We start from the raw sequence: 19,461 nt of genomic DNA on the forward strand, positions 1-19,461 counted from the left end.
CTGTCATATTATAGATCTGGTGCAGGCATTTCTTAAGGTGTTTAATATACTGTTGCATGTTTGTCGTTTTTCAGTCTTGGCGTTGTCAGTTTATTTTCGACTAAAGATTTTTGAAAGTTCTTATGGCATCATTCGCGACTCTCATTATTTAATATTTGACAAAACAGGGAAATGAACTTGCAGAAATGTCATAAATGTGTTTCATTGTTATAAAATGTGTTAATAATTATATACAATATTATCAACAAGAATGATAACGCAAAAAGAAAATGAGATTCAATTTGGAATCCTACGTTAGAAACAGTTGGTTGACGTTTATAGTCAATTGTTACCATAGTTCTCTGATCTGCTAGATGGTCTATAGCTTAAATTGCATGTTAGCTATACATTGTTAAGGACATCTTTAGTTTAAGGGATATTTAATTTAATAGGCGAGTGACTTATTTCAAAAAGACGCTTAGTTAACGACTTTAATGCACCCACCTAACATACGGCTGTATTATATATCATTCGAAAGCTGTTAATCTGTACTTTCTGATTTGCCCGGTCGTAAAAAAATCGTACGGTGCAATTGTTGTTAAATCAAGGTCAAAGGTCATGAAAAAAAATTCCAATTTTTGCGATTACTAAATAAAACGCCATTTTCTAATTCTTGTACCATCAAATTTTCCAGAAGATCATATGAACTTTATGGAACATGATACATAATTTCCAAATCAAACAAAAAATAAGAGATTTGATGCGCAAAATTTCCCGAAAATTGAAATTTATCACAAATCCTAACAAAAATGAAAAATTATTCAAAAAGCAAAATAAATCTTGGGGAATCGATATTTGAATGCTAAAAAAATAGATAAATGTATATGTTTTAGGTCAAGGAATATTTGTTTTGTAATTTTAAGATGCAATTATTAATTATTGTTCATGGAACAGCCTTCTATTGAAGTGTTTGCAGTTGCCCAAAAATCTGCCATCTGCAAATATCGATCATTTTGTTAATCTATGTTAAAATAGCACATAGCTAATTGTGAATATCAGGGAGGAGAATGATTTTCCATAATAAAAGAAGGGGTATTTAAAGTAAGAAAAGAATATATGCGAGGTAATTGAGGTTAAAATATGTTTTTTACGAAGTCAAACTGTTTTACTTTTTGTAATCTTGTTTAAATGCAAACATTACTTTGCGACTAAATCGTAGGCAACATTGAAATAAGTAACCTTGTTTAGAAACACTTGGTTGTCTAAAGCGGGATATAAACGAACTAAATAAATTGCGGCTGCTTCTTATTTAGTTTAAAATCGTGTTATAGTAAGTCATATTAAATGTGTTTAGAAGTTTTATCGCTTTAATTATTTGAATAAGATACGCTTTGAGTATTTTCTACATAAGCTTTAAAAATACAAATGCATGTCATTGTGTATGTAAAACACTATAAGCAGTTGTGAAATAACAAAATGAAAAAGTTAAATACCCTTCCTGACCTCATAAGATCATTCGCTGTTTTAGGAGTGTTCGTTTTCATGGTATGCTGAGTTTTTTGGACTGTTGTTCATCTCTTGGACTATAATCTTATTTTGTTCATGGTTTTAATTAACTTTATTTGATTCATGGTTTGAGATGTTGATTGTCCCTTTGGTATTATTTTACTTTAAACACATTAACTTGCAGTAATGAAAATCAGCCAAAAAATCACCTCAAAGTAAAGTGAAGAAGATTAACGCAATAAGACAAATATCCGCGAAAATAACTTAATTTGCTCACGATGATATATATGTAGAACCAAATCGTTATCATGATACATTTAGCTACACTGATCTACAATTTTTAAACCTTTTACTACTTAAATAGTGACGAAATATATCAAAGGGACATCACACTCATAATTAAAAACGAACTGACAAAGCCAGGCAAAAAACGAACAAGAAAAGCAACAGTATACAAAACACAACATATAAAAATACAGATTGAGTAACACAAACCCCAGAAACATTTTTTGAGTGAACTCAGGGGCTCCCGAAGGGTAGGCAGATCATGTTCCACAAGTGACACCCGTCTAAGTTTAAACATATATATAGTGGATTGGGAAACAAGTTTTGCAACTTAAATTAATCGCTTTCCACTTTGCGGGTGCGAGTGCTGCCTTGTAGCGGCATTAGCCTGCTCTTTTTCGAAATCTACAAAGGTATGTTTAACGTGCAAGAGATATGGCTCTCTCTTAACACGGGTCAGCCATTTATCGTCCCCTTCCGACGGACTTTCATCGTTTCCTCAAGACCATACTCACAAATGGTGTCAAGGAAGAGCCGAAAATTCAGTCCGTGAAATTTTCATCACGGAACGGAAACGAACCAGGAACCTTTGTGTTAGTAGTCCGATGCACTAACCACTACACCACAACTCTCTTTTACCCGTCTTGTTGCTCATGTATTTCCTAACTCGGTGCCAAGCCTTATTCGGTTGGTGAAATTCACGGCAGAAATGACGGCAATTTGGTTACGTCCATGGAACTTATCAGTCGTCATCTGGCGAAACAGATATCTCATAATTGCAACCAACTCGTAGTGGCGTCCATGAAATTTTCAAAGGGATGATATCAACTTTGCATTTGAACTCTGTTTTAAAACATGTTTAAACCACCATTTTTCTTCAAATGTCCTGTACCAAGTCAGGCATATTGCAGTTGGTATCGAATAATCTGTTTCTTTGTATGTTAGCGTTTGTTTTTGTAGCAGTTCTGTGTTTCTGTTATATCGTTGTGTTCCTCTTATAGTTGATGCGTTTTCCTAGTTTTTGCTTTGTGACCCGGATTTATTTCAGTTACTAGTAAATCGATTGATGACTATTTAATAGCGGTATACTATAGTTGCCTTTATTTCAGAGGAGTTGAGGCTCATATCGGTCTCTCCTTTAGTAGTATAGATATGCAGGCGTTGCTATAATGTTGTTACATAGAAATGAAAAGTTTATAATTTGGAAGTAAGGGGTGTTTTTATGGGTTGTTTTATGCTCATCTCTTTTGTCGTAAAACTTGTTCTAAACCAACCCTCATCATCGATATCAAGATACGTGATAGAGTAAACTGTATCTTTTGAGTCTTTTATTTTTATTGAAAATACGAGTTTCAAGATAATGATAGCTTCTTTTCAGTCGTCATCAGAAACTTTTGCATGAAGTCATCCTCGTATGAAAAATGAACTAGTCATTCAAGCTATTCAGGAAGTCTAGTTGTAACTAGAATCGTTGCGTATTAATGGATATTTTTTCTTCAAAATTATTCTTATTTGACGAATTAATGCATGTAAACAATGAACAACGCAATTTAAGCAATCAAGTAGTCAAGTTTTATAATGTGTTTACTAGTTTTTGAAATTCTTTGAAATTTCAATTTTCATCAATTTATTTTCTATTTAATTTGGTCTAAATTTTCTATTCACATTAAATTAATAAAAGGTCTTTTCACTACATCAATACTTATAATGAAGCTACAAATCAAACAATTAGAAAAGTCGAAATATGTTTATTTCAGTCTGGTAGTTACAATGCAGATTGCAATCTCTTAGTTTCAATCCCTTTATTTCAAGCAATCAAATGATTCGCGCACATATTTTTTCTACTCTAATTTTTTCAGATTCTTAAGAATTTGTTTATTAAATCTTATATTGACCACATACAATGTTTAAATAGGAAGAAATGCTTAAAAGCTGTTTTTTCGCAGATGGCGGTATTTTGGGCAACTGTATGAGTTCTTATGATTTGCTGTTTGATTAGAAGTAAGCATAATTTTAGGAAATTTTATAATGTCAAAAACTTCTTTGATAGTCATTACAGGGTTTTACTTAGTTTTAATTGATTAGCATTTGCACCAGAAAGAAAAATTTGGGTTTTCACACATTTTGTTAACTTTTACTCGAAGTTCAGGAAACATGTGCTATCTGTCAAAAACACGCTTTAAATATTAAAAAATGCATTTGAATAATGACTGTTAATCTCTCTGCTAAAAAGTTTAAATTGTTTGCATATGTGAATTTAGTATATAAAAGTCATATTATGCAATCAGGCTGAAATCTTAGAAAATATGCACTTATTCTTCCTTGGCCTTTGATCTTGATTTGACGGAAATTGCACCGTACGATATTTTTACGACCGGGCAAAACAGATAGTACAGATGTGTAGCTTTCAAATGATATATAATTTAGTCGTGTGTTAGGTAGGTGCATTAAAAATTCATTTTTATGGTTAAAGTCACTCGCCTATAAGTCTCATTTGACGGTTCGACTCCTTTGTATTCTTATTTGAAATATTGAGTAATAGAAATTTTACAGAGTTTCGTTCTCTCTAGGTGTATAAATACTCATCCACTTTGAAGCTCTTTGTGTGTTTATTTTGCGAATACAAAGGTTATGTTCGCTGTTTGATACAAAGTTTCGAACAACCCACAAATGATAGTGGTCTTAAGTTTGATGAACATTTCTGTAGGCCTGTAAATGATAAAGTTTTTAAAGTTTTACAATATCAATACAGTCAAATAACAGTTAAAAGTGACATGTCATTTTGTACATACTCCAAAGGGAAATGTTGTCCAATACTGTTGAATAAATAAAAGCAAGAGCAGTATACAGGGGTTCATTGCATTCAAATTCGAAAATGGGATTTGGTTGAAAATAAGGTCAACACTTTTCCCAAAACAAACACAGACTTTATAAGAAATGTTTGTTTAAAAGTTGAAAACACATAATACTCGCTTGTTTGTTCATGGTATGTTAGTGTTTATCATCTAAAGAAAATACTTAAACAACCTTGATTCAACAATGAATGTAACGACATCAAACAATTTTCACAAAAAAATATGTTTTTATATGATATTACGAAAACGTATCACTTTAGTTTTTAGTTTAGAAACATTTATAAATGATGTTCTCTTATTGAATCATGTAGACAGTATCTACGATAAATAAGCCAAAGTTTCGTCCTTGTTTATCTTCAAAACAAAACAAAGATAAGAATATTTCATCATTCGACTTACAAAAAACAAACAATCGTTTGTATGGTTCAGTATTGGTATAGAATATCCTGATAAGATTATATATTTGAAGACTAATCAGTAAACCGGTAAAGGAAGACTAAGTCGATATTTAACATACATATTGTTAAAAGCACACTTCGCATCCTTATATACTGTTCATTGTATAAAATCACGCAAAATATTTTCACGATATACATATAAGTGTGCCCGGACAATACACAGCTAGATAATCAGACAGAGTTATACAGTAACTAAATTTCTATCTCCGGCAAGAGAAGATGATTTAGATAGATTTTGCTATTTTTATTACCTTACTAGTGATATAGCTCTTCAATTGCTTCGGTTCTTATGCAACCTTGACTTTCACATTTTCAACTGTGAACGTTCTTGGTGAAGTTAGTCTAGGAAAGCGCATGGAATTTATACCGTGTTGTTTTAATTTTTACATCACTGCGTCGATATTTTCCCCGTTGGGCATTCAGCTCAATGTTTTATAAGAAAGCTTTCTTAGATTGTCTGATTACAAATTTGGAAATAATGAATAAACTGAGGTTTCAATTTCCTCAGCCAAAATTGGTAATAGATAGATTTGGCTTTTTTATGTCCTTTCCGACATAAAGCTCTTCAATTGTTTCTAATCTTATACATCGGAATATTCGGCTTTGCGCGTTCCTGATTAAGGTAAACACAGGATAGCGTTTCATATGCATGTTATTTATAACGTTTTGTTTGTATTCTTACATATTACTTTAAGACTATCGCCCACGAAAATATGTTCATCTTTAATTCACTTATAGTTTTGTCACGGGTTTCAAATTTTGTGAAAACTGTATATAATCAGCTATAAATAATATGTATAAAAATAATAAATCAACATGACACAAATATGATACATTTTACAAGAAAAACCAATGACCTTAATAATAAAATTAAACAGCCAAATATGGGTGTGAGCGTTCAATCCTCTCCTACTTAGGGACAGTTTAATTACCAGATGGAACTGACTTGACCGATCATATTTGCGAATTATCTAAACAACATATCGACATATATTACAAAGAGCCGTTTTAAGTGTACTTTCTGTTGCTGAAAACTAGTTCAAGCCCAATAGAACTATTACAATATCATTTTCTCGCAGACTATAGTACAGGCAAAACAAATATGACACCAACCTATTTGATCAGATCAACTGTCGATAAAATATTTTTAAACTCATGGTTGGTTCATTCATCCTAGTTTGACAGACTTCAACTTCAAAAGATTGTCAACATTTTGGCAGGAAAAAATCAATTTTTTGTAGATATGAAACTGTAACGAGTTATCATTACAGTGAACCAATTCTCGTTCAAAAAATATTTCATATGATTTTTACCTGATATTGACTTTAACTTTTAAATTTTCATGCATTTCATCAAACCCTTTTTGTTATGGATATAGTATCGTACGTTTTGGTCCTTACTTATTTCCCATTAAGGGGATTCATTCTGGTCGAATCATTCCATTAAAAATAGAATGGAATAACGCATACAACGTACACCTCTTGACAGAAATCGTTGGTTTTTCGATTAAGACATTACTATAATGATATGGTAACTAAATGATAAAAAGAATAAATTGAATTAATCACATTTTTTTTCAAATAAAAAAATAATATGGTTTCTGTGCGCAAAACACGTATTTCTCAGATAAGCCCAGCGTGGCATATTACATAAAACTAATGAGTGTATTTTCCTGGGGATAATTTGTGTTATAAACGCCACATCTCAATAAAAAAAATCATCAGCGTTGAAACTAACCTACCGGGCGACGTCCACTTGTATTTTTGTCCATCTGATGAGTTAAGCCTTTTTCAACTGATTTTATTAGTTCGTTCTTATGTTGTACTGTTATACCACTGTCCCAGGTTAGGGTGAGGGTTTGGGTCCCGCTAACATGTTTAACCCCGCCACATTATTTATGTATGTGCCTGTACCAAGTCAGTAGCCTGTCATTCAGTAGTTGTCGTTTGTTTATGTGTTACATATTTGTTTTTCGTTAATTTTTTTACATAACTAAGGCCGTTAGTTTTCTCGTTTGAATTGTTTTACATTGTCGGGGCCTTTTATAGCTGACTATGCGGTATGGGCTTTGCTCATTGTTGAAGGCCGTACGGTGATCTATAGTTGTTAATGTCTGTGTCATTTTGGTCTTTTGTGGATAGCTGTCTCATTGGCATTCATACCACATCTTCTTTTTTATATATTCTTAACACACTGTTCCGAATAAAAATTACCCTTTTTGTCACACTTTTGATATGACATGCCTTGCTAGATTACAAAAACTGTACTACACTGAAGTATTATGCTACTGCCATTTTGTCATTAGTCACTGTTGTCAGCAACAAGTGGTGCGAAGTTTTAGATTATATTATAATACATTATAGGTCATGTAGTTGACTTGTTTGCCTTCTTTTTCTTTTTTTACTTTTTTCATTTCCTTACATTGTCTAGATTGATAGTGACAGCCATATTTCCATGTACTGTTGTGCATATAGATATCAAAGGTACCAGGATCATAATTTAATAAACCAGACGTGTCTTTCGTTTTAGAATAACCTTAAAGTCATTTAAAGATGAAAGACAAGAATATGACACAATGACTTTTACCTCATGAAGTCTTGTCTAGATAGATTATTGGAGACAACGATACTGTTGTCTTATTGTGACTATTTGCACTTGAAAGACTGGAAGTATTTAGGATAAACAAATTTGTCTTGTGCTGTTATTGAGATCAAGATTTATTTATATTTGCTTTAAAATGACAACGACACATTATAAGTGTCGTGCGTCCGAAGCGTTTATTTTAAATTTACCTTCACCAGGACCGCTCAAAGTCGAATATTTAAAAACATTTTAAATCATCAGAAACAATTGAAGTTCACAGCTCAAAATCTAAAAGATTTAATGCCAATTTTCCTGAAATATAATTCATTCAGAGGGTTTCCCATATTACCGTGTTTAATTGGAGAATAAGTAATCAAAACAATAAGTGTATATACGGTTTTATCATACAAGTACAAGTCATTATAGATACCAGGATTGAAATTTTAAATTTACGCCAGACGCGCGTTTCGTCTATAAAAGACACATCAGTGACGCTCGAATAAAAAATGTTAAAAAGGCAAAATAAGGTATACGAAGTTGGAGAGGATTGAGGACTAAGGTAATCTATTCCTGAGGTAGAAAAATTGCGAAATTTCTTCAGCAATACAATAATATCAACAAAAGGAACAATTTGCAAAATATAACACTAGAAAAAAATCTATTATTTGATACAATTCCAATGTTTCCCTGAAATTGAGAATGCTTCAATAGTGGAAGGTCGTTGATTTGACCATAGCTTGGCAAGATCTAACTAAATTCTAAGCAAGCAAAATTGATAATGTCTTGCGTTAAAATAATATGTCTTGGAAGGATTAAAGAAAGGTATTCAAACAAGGGCTAAATCAAAAACAATACTAAGGTGCCATAACGAAATATCTTATATACATAAATATTTCTTGAATTTAATTATCAACATAAACCTTAACGTATACAAAAAGAAGTATAATATCACATTCAAAGTATATAATCCATAGTATTCATATTATCTTTAATTCGTTTTTGTACATAAATTAGACTTTTGCTTATCTAATTTGAATGTCATTACGTATAAGCGCTTTCATAATTTGCTATACAATTTTTGGCACCATTGTCAACAACCGTAGAGTAATCATCAATTGCTATCATGCATGTCATTTGAATAACCTATAGTTTGAATTTTCTTTAAAAATGCATGTGTTCAATAGCAACTAGTAAATATTTATTGAAAACGCAATAACCTTACATTTTAATTTATTGACTGCTTTCTATGTTTATCTAAACATTCTAAAGGCGAATTAGACTATTGAGTAAATTGAAAGTTGTAAGGAATACGTAAGATTTTTCATACGCAGTACAAAATTTCAATTCAACGATTCACTACCTGATCAAAATTAATAATTACTAATGAGATTAACCACAGCTGGACAACGACTCGTTTTTTACTCTTTTTTTAAGATAATTTTGATGAATATATCTTGATTCTCCTTTATTCAGTTTGTTAAAATAACCAAATCTTAGAAGCAGTTTGTGTGTGTCATTCTCTACCCTTGATGTTTTACACTCATAGAGAAAATGAAAATAAAATCAGTTATCATATTAGTTCGTACTTTTTTTTTTGCCTTTTTAACTTTTTTGGATTCGAGCGTCACTGATGAGTCTTTTGTAGACAAAATACAAAATTTAATCCTGGTATCTATGATCAGTTTATTCATATCTTCTTATATTACAACACTTGTTATTTTTCTTTATTCTATTATGATTTTCAGCCGAATTTGTTAGATTGTGATGTGAACGAAGATATGTTTAATGTTTATCAATCAATGATACGGTATTGACAAGAATTGATAACAAACTTTTTGTTATGTTCCGGTGGTATCTATGATAATTAAGATTGGGAATGAAAATATAGATTATGTCAGATAGAAGTAACTCACCCTAAAAAAAATAACAAAAACGCAATACTAAAAAAAAAAATTTAAACACTGTTACAGTACTGAATATTTTTGTTATATAATAAACGTGACATGCTTTGTTATAAACATAACAAAGAAATGTGAAAGTAAGTAAATTTATAAAATAAGATTTATAATTTATCGATCCAAATTTTGAAAAAAAACAGTTCTGATAAAAGATTAAATATATATTGATTTTAGTTACTAATTTACAAGAGACCAAAATGAATAAAAGCAACAGTAGTATACCGATGTTCAAAAGTCATAAATCGATAGACAAAAACAAATCCAAAACAAAATATACCTTTAAACCTTTTCAACCAAAAACGTTTGTTAGAATGATTAGTGACTTCATAACTATTTATTATACAACCAGTTAAGATATACCATTAAATCCAATCAGCAAACTGAATGTGTATTGTAAATTAAATAAGCGACCTTATCAATGATAATAACTCAACCAATTAAAAAATACCTTTCAAATAATTAAAGTTAAAGAAATGCCTCTTTAAATACAGTATGGGAAGAGTTGCAATATTCAGTAGAATAGAGAAGAATCGAATTATACTAGATGCAAAGTTAAAATCTATATATTACAAACTATCAATGTTATTGACTTATATACTTGATTGCGTAAGTGCGATTTACTTACAAAACATATAGATTAGACCTTTGGTTTTCCCGTTTGAAAGGTTTTACAGTAGTAATTTTGAGGCCCTTTATAGCTTGTTGTTCGGTGTGAACCAAGACTCCGTGTTGAAGGCCGTACATTGACCTATAATGGTTTACTTTTATAAATTGTTTTTTGGATAGAGAGTTGTCTCATTGGCACTCACACCACATCTTCCTATATCTATTTTATAATAATATTTATCAAAGTTAAATGATAAAAAGATTAAAACATACCATTTTCAAATCAGATGTATCATCAACCCCTGGCTCATTACAGTCCTTGATCCTTTAGATGTTTGGCTGATAATGTTTTTATAATCATATTCTTTTATCGTTTGTCTCTAAATGACTTTTCAACACCGCTCGCTGAAATGTTGGGATTTTAGGTTCGGTACAATTTATGCATTGCGGTAAATATGGTTATTTGTTTTCTTGTATTTTTTTCTATACGTCATTAATCACGAAATTTGTTTATTTTATTATCTGACTTCCCAAAAGAAGCGCGCAAATAAAGAAATACGGACAGGTAACAACCGTAAGCTCAGTCAAGTCAAACGTTAGGCTAGTACAATCTATTATACCCGTGTTCAATGAACTTCAAATTTGTAATTGAGTTTTTTACATCTGACGTAAATGTAAAATATATTTCTATTGTATTTCTGTAATGCATAAAATATAAGACGTCTCGGATGAATATACATTCTGAATAGAAATCATTGACATTTCAATGATAGTTTTACATGAAATCAAATTTGATTATAATCATGATGTGTTTGTTCAAAAACCTGTCTTGCACAATGGACATACGTTTTAAGATGTTGAAGATTCTGAATCTTATCAATTGAATTTCAAGTAGGGTAAGTGAAATTTTTAAATTAAGATTACTAATATGAATCGATATATATACTTAATTCTCTTTATTATATAGGTATTCATTTTGTTTTGCACACTTTGATCATTTGATGATCAATTCAGTCAAAAAAAGTGAATTTCCAGTATAGTGTGGCAGTATATTTATTCGAGTTAAACATGTGAGTGAAAATTGAATGTTCTTGATCTCTAAATTGAGCCTTTAATTAACTGCGTAGCATTTTACACCAACTCACATGCTAGTCACATATCCAAGATGAAAGTGCCTGGTCAAATGTAAATGAATGATAATGAATGGACTAGAAATGATCATGGCGATATATTAAAAATTCGGAGACATAAACTAAAGACCTAAAAAAGGACCACACATACAAATTGAAATATTCTCTGAATGTTGGCATATTCTTGACAAAAGGTAACACCCGTAGACATTTATTATGGATTGTGAGTAAAACATCTATATGTATAATACAAAAATAGATTTAGATTCCAGTTGGAAGACATCGAGTTGACCTCAGATGACCATATTTGTTTTTCGTTCATATTTGTACATAAATTAGGCCGTTATTTGTCTGATTTGAAATGTTTTTCATTTGTCATTTCGGGGCCTTTTAAAGCTAACTATGCGGTATGCAATTTGCTCATTGTTGAAGGTTGTACGATAACCTATAGCTGTTAATATATGGGCAATATGTGCAATATGACCTCTTGTGAATAGTTGTCTCATCGGAAATCATACCACATTTTTTTTGTATATTTATATTCATTTAGAAAGACATGACAGTGTCTTTACTAAGACTAACTGCTGAGGAGAAAAACTACTGGAGATTTTCCATGCTTAATGTCAGGGTGGTACCTGATGCACTTCGAAACTACTTTGACAGTCTTATACCTCCTACAAGCTTAGCTACCACAATCAACAGATATACATCGAAAATCTCAAATCTTGTAAAAAAGAAAGTTATCAACGCTACACAACTGAATATATTACAGAGAATACCTGGAACAATATGGCCACCCAAAGTCACTCCAGTACCAATTGGACCCACTGGTATCTATATTATATATATTGGAGTTCGCTATACGAAATCTAGTATCTTTGATAGTTTATTGCAAAAAGAAAAACTATAAGGCTTAAAGACATATCCGCTTGCTACTTAAGGTCAAGTAAATTACATTACATAACATTAAATGGACAAGGGATACTTTCGCTCATTACACATTAACTGAAAATTTAATAAAAAGAAGCATTTATCACTGTCTTGACAAAATTGTTGATTGAATTCTTTCAGGGTATGTGAACATTTTCATGTAAAGCATGAAAACTGCAAAAACATTCTAATATTTGTCCTACATTCATCACATCTTTAGTCACTAATGCATAAATATTTCGTTAAAAACTGACAAAATAACATTATAAAAATGCATATCAATATAATTAATACACTCAATACCCAGACATTGAGTTGGCTTACAATTATAATTTAATCGTTATATAAAAATGTAGGCTCACATGTGGTTGTTTTAAGCTCTAAATATTATTAAAATATTGTCAAATAACGGTATTGAAAAAAGATTTATGAATCAACAATAAATTTAACGTTCTCCTTAAAAGTGTTGCTTTCTACAAAGCTGTTCGCCAGGGATGGAGAAGGTATGCAATTGTTTTCATACTTGTAATATTTAAAATTGTACAATTAGACACGTTTAACTTGAATGAATAAAAATGGACATACGTTTCATAAAATTAATATCATTCGCTACTTGTCATTGTGACTTGTTAAAATGAGTAATACGACATATTGTTTTCCTTGTAGATACGTCCTCAGCAAATTTTGATGTGACTTTAATAGTGTGTTTGCTAAGAAATATACCATTACCAGGGATATATCCACCAGTAACAGGATGGGACAATCTACCTAATCCAAATGACAAATCTCCGGGGGCTTATTTAGCACGAATAAAGTACTTTCGCAATGAGATAGCACATTCAATTGAAAACAACTTGAATAACATCGATTTTCAGGACAAATGGAAAGCATTAAGTGAGGTATGTACTTTATACAGATAGCTGTGTGATTATAAATGTGTTTGAAATCAAAGTATTGCATATCTTTATCGATATTTTAAGTTTTAAAAAATTATAGGTTATAATGAACTTGATTTATTTATTTAATAGATTTTTTTGTTAATATTTCGAATTCTTTTCATCCCATTATACTTGACAATTGCAGGCAATAATATGCTTTAATGGTGGACACAGCCCTCGTGGTATTATAGACATTTTGCATTGCGACCTCGATGGCTCGTATAATGGTGATATTGTGACATCCTTATCGACTGAGATCGATGAAATGAAAAGTGACCTCACATTGGTTGAAGATGAAAACAATCACATGAAAAAAGTACTCAGGAGAACTGAATTACAACTAGAAAATGTTCGAAGTGACTTTTACTATTATAAAGATGGCTATCTACCAAAAAATATATCAGGTTGGTTGTAATAAGATAGTAAGATACAACTGTAGACAAAATAGCTTTTTAAGAGGAACATGTTGTTGTGATCAATTTTTATCGTTTGAGCTTCAGTCCCTTTAATTATTGTTCAGATGAGTTATAATACTATCCAGTTTGTACTTAAATTGGACTTTAAATCGTTTTCATTAGACACTGATGCGTATATTGTAGACAAAATGCACGTCCGGCGTTTAAAACAGTGGCATTAAATTTGTAGCTTTGGAACTAATTAACGATAGATACACTTAAAAACATATGATACATTTGAAGAAAAAAAAACAAGTACAAAGTGAGTACAAATTTCAGGATCAGAAAACTTGCTGAATCTGTCAGTTGTTTGTCAAGTTGACACATTATTTATGATGTTATGAGTGTATGGTGCTTAAGATTTCCTGAAAGTAATAATAACTAATTCAGAAACCGAATAAAGATTTTTTGAGTTCTAAACAGTTTCTCTAATTCCAGATCTTAAGATTTCTGCTGGTACACAAATTAACAGTGATATACTTATGCATATATAATACATTGATAAACAATAACAACAACAATTGAAAGTATTTTGCATGTTTCACCGAAATAAACTTCTACTGAAGATAAAGACAAATATTTGCAGGTTACATAAAACAATTAATTGGTTTTAAAAATATTGTCAATTTAAGGTATAATTTGCAAAAGTACTATTTTTGTCCATTGTTATCTTTCTAAAACAGGTTCTTCTAACAGGTTCCACATCTTAATATATATTGGGAGGGGTTGGAGGTCAGTAGAAATGCCAATAAAACAATCAAATATCGTTAAGGAAAACAAGAACTTTTCGTTTTGAATTTTCTTTGGGGTTCGGTATGTTTATTATCTTATTTTTCAAAGGGTTTCAATGACTACAATATTATAGTGTTTAAAACACACAAAGTTCTATTTGATGAACATTTCGACAGGAACTAAAATCCCTAACACGTCTAAAACAAAAACTAAATTAAATAGATACTAACAGGGTACAGATCCATCAAAGCAAACTTTTATTAGATTTCAATAACATTTCAGATAATATTAAAGATTTGATTAACAAATGGAGAAAAGATGACGAAACTTTTTTTGTGACTAGAGCTACAAAACAGGTATATGATCGGTTAAAATCTGAAAATATTGTCATGATAGTTGGTTATTCTGGTTCGGGAAAATCTGCAATGGCTCACAATGTAGCCTTAAAATGGCTTACATTCGGTTATGATGTTGTTCCAGTGGAATCTGTTGAACAAATATTGGAATATAGATGTAAAGAAACAAAGCAAATCTTTGTGATGGACGATGCAGTAGGGAAATACTCAGTAAGCGATTCCTATGTCAATCAATGGGAAAGACTAGATTCGAAACTATCAGCTTTATTTACTGACAATAATGCAACACTAATTTGTACATTGCGAAATGTTTTGGCTATTGATAAAAAATTCAAGTCGGCGAAAACTATTTTGAGCGACAAAGCTTATGTCATGGATTTAGACCATGAAAACAACTGTCTTTTAAGCGAGGAAAAATTATCGATTTTAAAAAATCATTTAATTTACACTGATAGGCAAAACTATATGAGCGATGAGGAATGCAGAGAATGTTGTAAAGCGAACTTTGCCTTTCCTCTATTATGTCATGTTTTTACAACAAGTGACAAATTGTTTCAGCGCAAATCAGAGTTCTTTCAAAAACCATTCAATTATCTAAATGATGAGATTACGAAACTGCATCAAAGAAACAAAGAAGTATATTGTTCATTAGTAATATGCATGATTTTCATACAAAAGTTTAGTGTAACTATGTTTTCCGTATCTGATTGCTCAAACAAGGAACAAAGCGGGCACATTTTAAGCATGATCTCTGAGGCATGTGGTCTTCTTCGTAATATTTCAAGGCAGACATTATTTGAAAGTTTGATATCTGTAGAAGGCGTGTATATAAAAAACATTTCTGGAAAAATTACCTTTTTACACGATTCCTTTCTAGAAGCTATTAGTTTTCATTTTGCAAAGGTGAATTTATGTGTATTTTTAGAATGTTGTGATTGTCAATTTCTTATGCAAAGAGTAAGGGTTATATCTCCACAGGCCAACGATGATCAAAATGTAATTGTATTGCAAGAGGACTCTTTTTGCCATTTAGCTAACCGATATATAGCAGAACTAAAGAAAGGTAATTTCATGTATGTATTATCCAGCCAACCGATTAAAGAAGAATCATTTGTTAAAGTTATTGGCAAGGTAATAGACAGTGGACACTATGTATCTAAAAAAAGGATTATGGAACAGAAAATCAATGATAAAGCTTTTTTGAAATGGTTGCGTTTTGATCCCGTATATAGACAAGACGGTGCTATGGAAGCAGTTGCTGCAATCTTAGAGATTTTTCCTACAGACAAAACATTGTTTCATTGGGTCATAGCCACTGGTCGTTGTTGTTTTTTCAACTACTTTTGGAAAAACATTTCACAAAAGCAACAACAAAAATACCTTCGAGCAGATAAGTCTATGTTCTCACTAGCTTTATTAGGCGGTTGCAAAGAAATTATAAAACGAATGCTCGAAAGTGGTGCAGATGTTAATTCTACCGAAAGTCAATATGCCTTGCAGAGAATTGTAATAAATGGCAGACACACTAAATTGTTACCATTTTTATCAATAAATGGAATTAGCATGAGTTTTATTCATGATGGAAAGTCACCGCTTTTCTATGCAATTACAACAAAAAATCTGAAAACGCATGCGTTCTTAGTTGAAGAAGATTCAAAGCAGAACCCGCTGCATAAAGCTGTTTATTATTCAAACATTGAACAAGCAGAAAAGCTTTTAAAGATCTATAACATAAACTTGGTTTCAAAAAATGGTTGGTCGGTTTTTCATTTTGCTGCATATAATAATGACATCACAATGATGAAGTGTATTTTCCAAACTATTATTAAAGGATATGTGTCGTCAGACAAAAGTCATAAAAAAGCTTTAAAATTTAATGATCTGTTTTCGGCTATTGACAAAAGAGACAAAATTGGATGGAGTCCTCTTCATTTAGCTTTTATCTTGTGTAATTATGAAATCGTTGATTTTTTAATTAACAAAGACGCAGCAGATTATACAGGCAACCTTGATGAAAAATCACTTCTACACTTTCCTTGCAATGAACAGTTAAGTGGCTCTTTATTACAATACGAGCATTGTTTAAAGAAACAGACCTCTCAAATGATTTCAACCGTATCACGACATCAACCTACAGAAGACATCACTTATTGTAAAGATCTAGCAACAAGTGTTAGGGATGTTCGTAATAACGTGGTCAACCTATGGCTCTACACAAATGAAGTGATAATGGAAAATAACATTGACTTTGAACAAGATAAAGAAAATAATTGGACGCCATTCATGAATAACTTTCCAGTTTATCAGGATTTCATGAAAAAAATTCCCAACGATATGAAAAACTGGCGCCCATCTGTATTTGCCTTGATCTATGTAACTTGCATGAATATTCTTTTCTTTTGTTTTTCCGTTATAAGGTTCCGAAGGAAGATTGATTTACCTGACAATGAAGGTAATACCCATCTTCATGCTGCTGCATCTAATGAAAGTCAAGATGACAGCATAGAATTAATAAAAAGGCTTCTGAAAAGAGGAGCTAACCCATTATTTTATAACATTAATGGTTGCAAGCCGTCTGATGTTGCGTTTAACAATAGATCATATAGAGTAAAACTATTTCTGGATGTACATTCAATGAATGCATCGAAACAAGGCACTGTAGTTCTTGTTTTAATGACAATCATTTCATTCCTTCTGGTCATAACTCTATGTTTAGCTTCATACTTTGTATGTACAAGGTTTCAAAACTTTGATGTAATGCACAATATGAACAATGCTTCTACATGTATAAGTCAATTTCACAATTATTCAAATACCGATGTTAAAGATAAACCAAGACAGGCGCTACGGATGCAAGAAACCAATAAAGAGATATTTTCGTTTTATAGTGATATTAATCTTAGCTCACAAAACAACTATTTTCCAGACTTATCTTGGGATAGAATTGAAAACAATCAGAACATGTACTTACAATTGTTCATTTGCATTCATGTCTTGTCAATTTATTATGTATTGTTTTTTAATGTTACTTTGGCACTGCAAAAAAAAATTCTATCTACAAACAAATCAATTCCCTTTGAAGGCTTTTACTATATGTATGTTCATTTGGCAACAGCTTTTGATTTGACATATATTTATTTCTTTAAACAGTCAAAATTTGAAATACTGAAATTTATTATTTTAGACTTTTGTTTTATGAACTCACTTGTTTTATTTATTGATACAAGTTTAAGTTTAAAGCAAATATACCATTCAGACTGGTTTATGTTCATTCCATTTCCATTCAAGTTTTTATACTTTTGCTTGTTTACATATATTGGAAGAATATTTTATCCTCCTGTTCGTAAGTTAATTCTAAGAATGGTATTTATAACCTTTACATTTGCAACTCCAACAAGTTGGTCAATTATGTTAATTTTAGTTAGCTTTTTCTTTGCATTTTGTGCTATTCATATTTACATCAATGTTATTCCTTGTTGTTTGTATCTAATTTTGTTAAAAGTGTGGGAACAATACAAAGAGTTTCGCATATACTCATATTGTTTGCAACTCAGCATCTTTTACCAGACTTTTCATAGCCCCCTTTGTGTCTTTCCCCGTTTGGGCAATCCATCGTTTACATGGCTAAATATTTTTCAAGCTACTCTTATTTTTATTTTGATCAATTTTGAAACTTTCTTTTTCACGATTCAGTCTCTCCATATTGACATGTTATACCTTTGAATGATGTCGATAATGATAATTGCAACTTTTTAATGATATGTCCTCTTTTATTGGTCAGATATTGAACTGTTTTTTTTATGATTAACGAGTTTTATATTGCCAAACGTACGTCTGACTTAATGAGTTACTAAGTGTATTTGACGTTTTCAAAAAGTCATCTTTTAAAAATTAGAAAATAAAATAAGTTTCAAGCATTAATTTCTAAAAAATGAAGAGTAAACATGGACTTATGTCAAATTGTTAAACATATTTGAAGAAATAAAACAAAAGATTTGTTATTCAACTTTAAGGATGTGAATTTAAGCATGGATGCAATTTGGTTACTCCACATTACAGAACCGTTGATCGTTTGGATTTATATCATTGTTTCTATGATTTAATATGGATTCCAAATAAAATTAGTGCAACCATATAATAAATAATGATACATCTACAAAATAAACAAGTAATGGAAACTTTTATCTAGAGCATAAATAAACGTTGGTGAAAAAACCTGTTAGAATAGGTATAATATAAGTACCCTCATTCAAATGAAGTCCAACGAAATATTTTACCCTGCAAACATCAATAAATCACCAATTCGATTTTTGTCTGAGTGTTGTTCTGCTTTAGAATTGTTGTATGTCTAAGATATAACTTGCAAGTATTTATAGCACTTAACTTATTTCTGAAATAAAGATTTGAAAAAAGAAATAAACCTTATTGTCAGCTCTGTATGCATTATTTTGTTTTATACTTAGACATATATTGGTTACTTTTATTAATTGTGACAATTTGACTTAGAATGAGTTTGCATAGCAGATAAAACAGCACTAGTTCTTCGATGTTCAAATCTTATTAATTGTACACAAAATAGACAAAGGTTACAAACAAAAAAAATATTGAATCGTAAAAGGAGGAAGAACAGACGCAACAAAAAACTAAGCGTCTCCTGCTATGCTGAGTTATCCGCTATGCAAACTCATTC

At 31.0% G+C, this 19,461-nt stretch overlaps 1 long non-coding RNA gene across 1 annotated transcript; it reads left to right on the top strand.

Moving 5' to 3' along the window:
• The first annotated feature begins 11,922 nt into the window (after positions 1-11,922).
• LOC143083731 (uncharacterized) lies at positions 11,923-19,222 on the top strand. Its single transcript, XR_012980862.1, has 4 exons — positions 11,923-12,190; positions 12,957-13,189; positions 13,374-13,632; positions 14,698-19,222. It is a non-coding gene; the product is annotated as an uncharacterized LOC143083731 (long non-coding RNA).
• Positions 19,223-19,461: the final 239 nt, after the last annotated feature.

The sequence above is a fragment of the Mytilus galloprovincialis genome, chromosome 7, assembly GCF_965363235.1.
Source record: "Mytilus galloprovincialis chromosome 7, xbMytGall1.hap1.1, whole genome shotgun sequence".
Classification (NCBI taxonomy): Eukaryota; Metazoa; Mollusca; class Bivalvia; order Mytilida; family Mytilidae; genus Mytilus; species Mytilus galloprovincialis.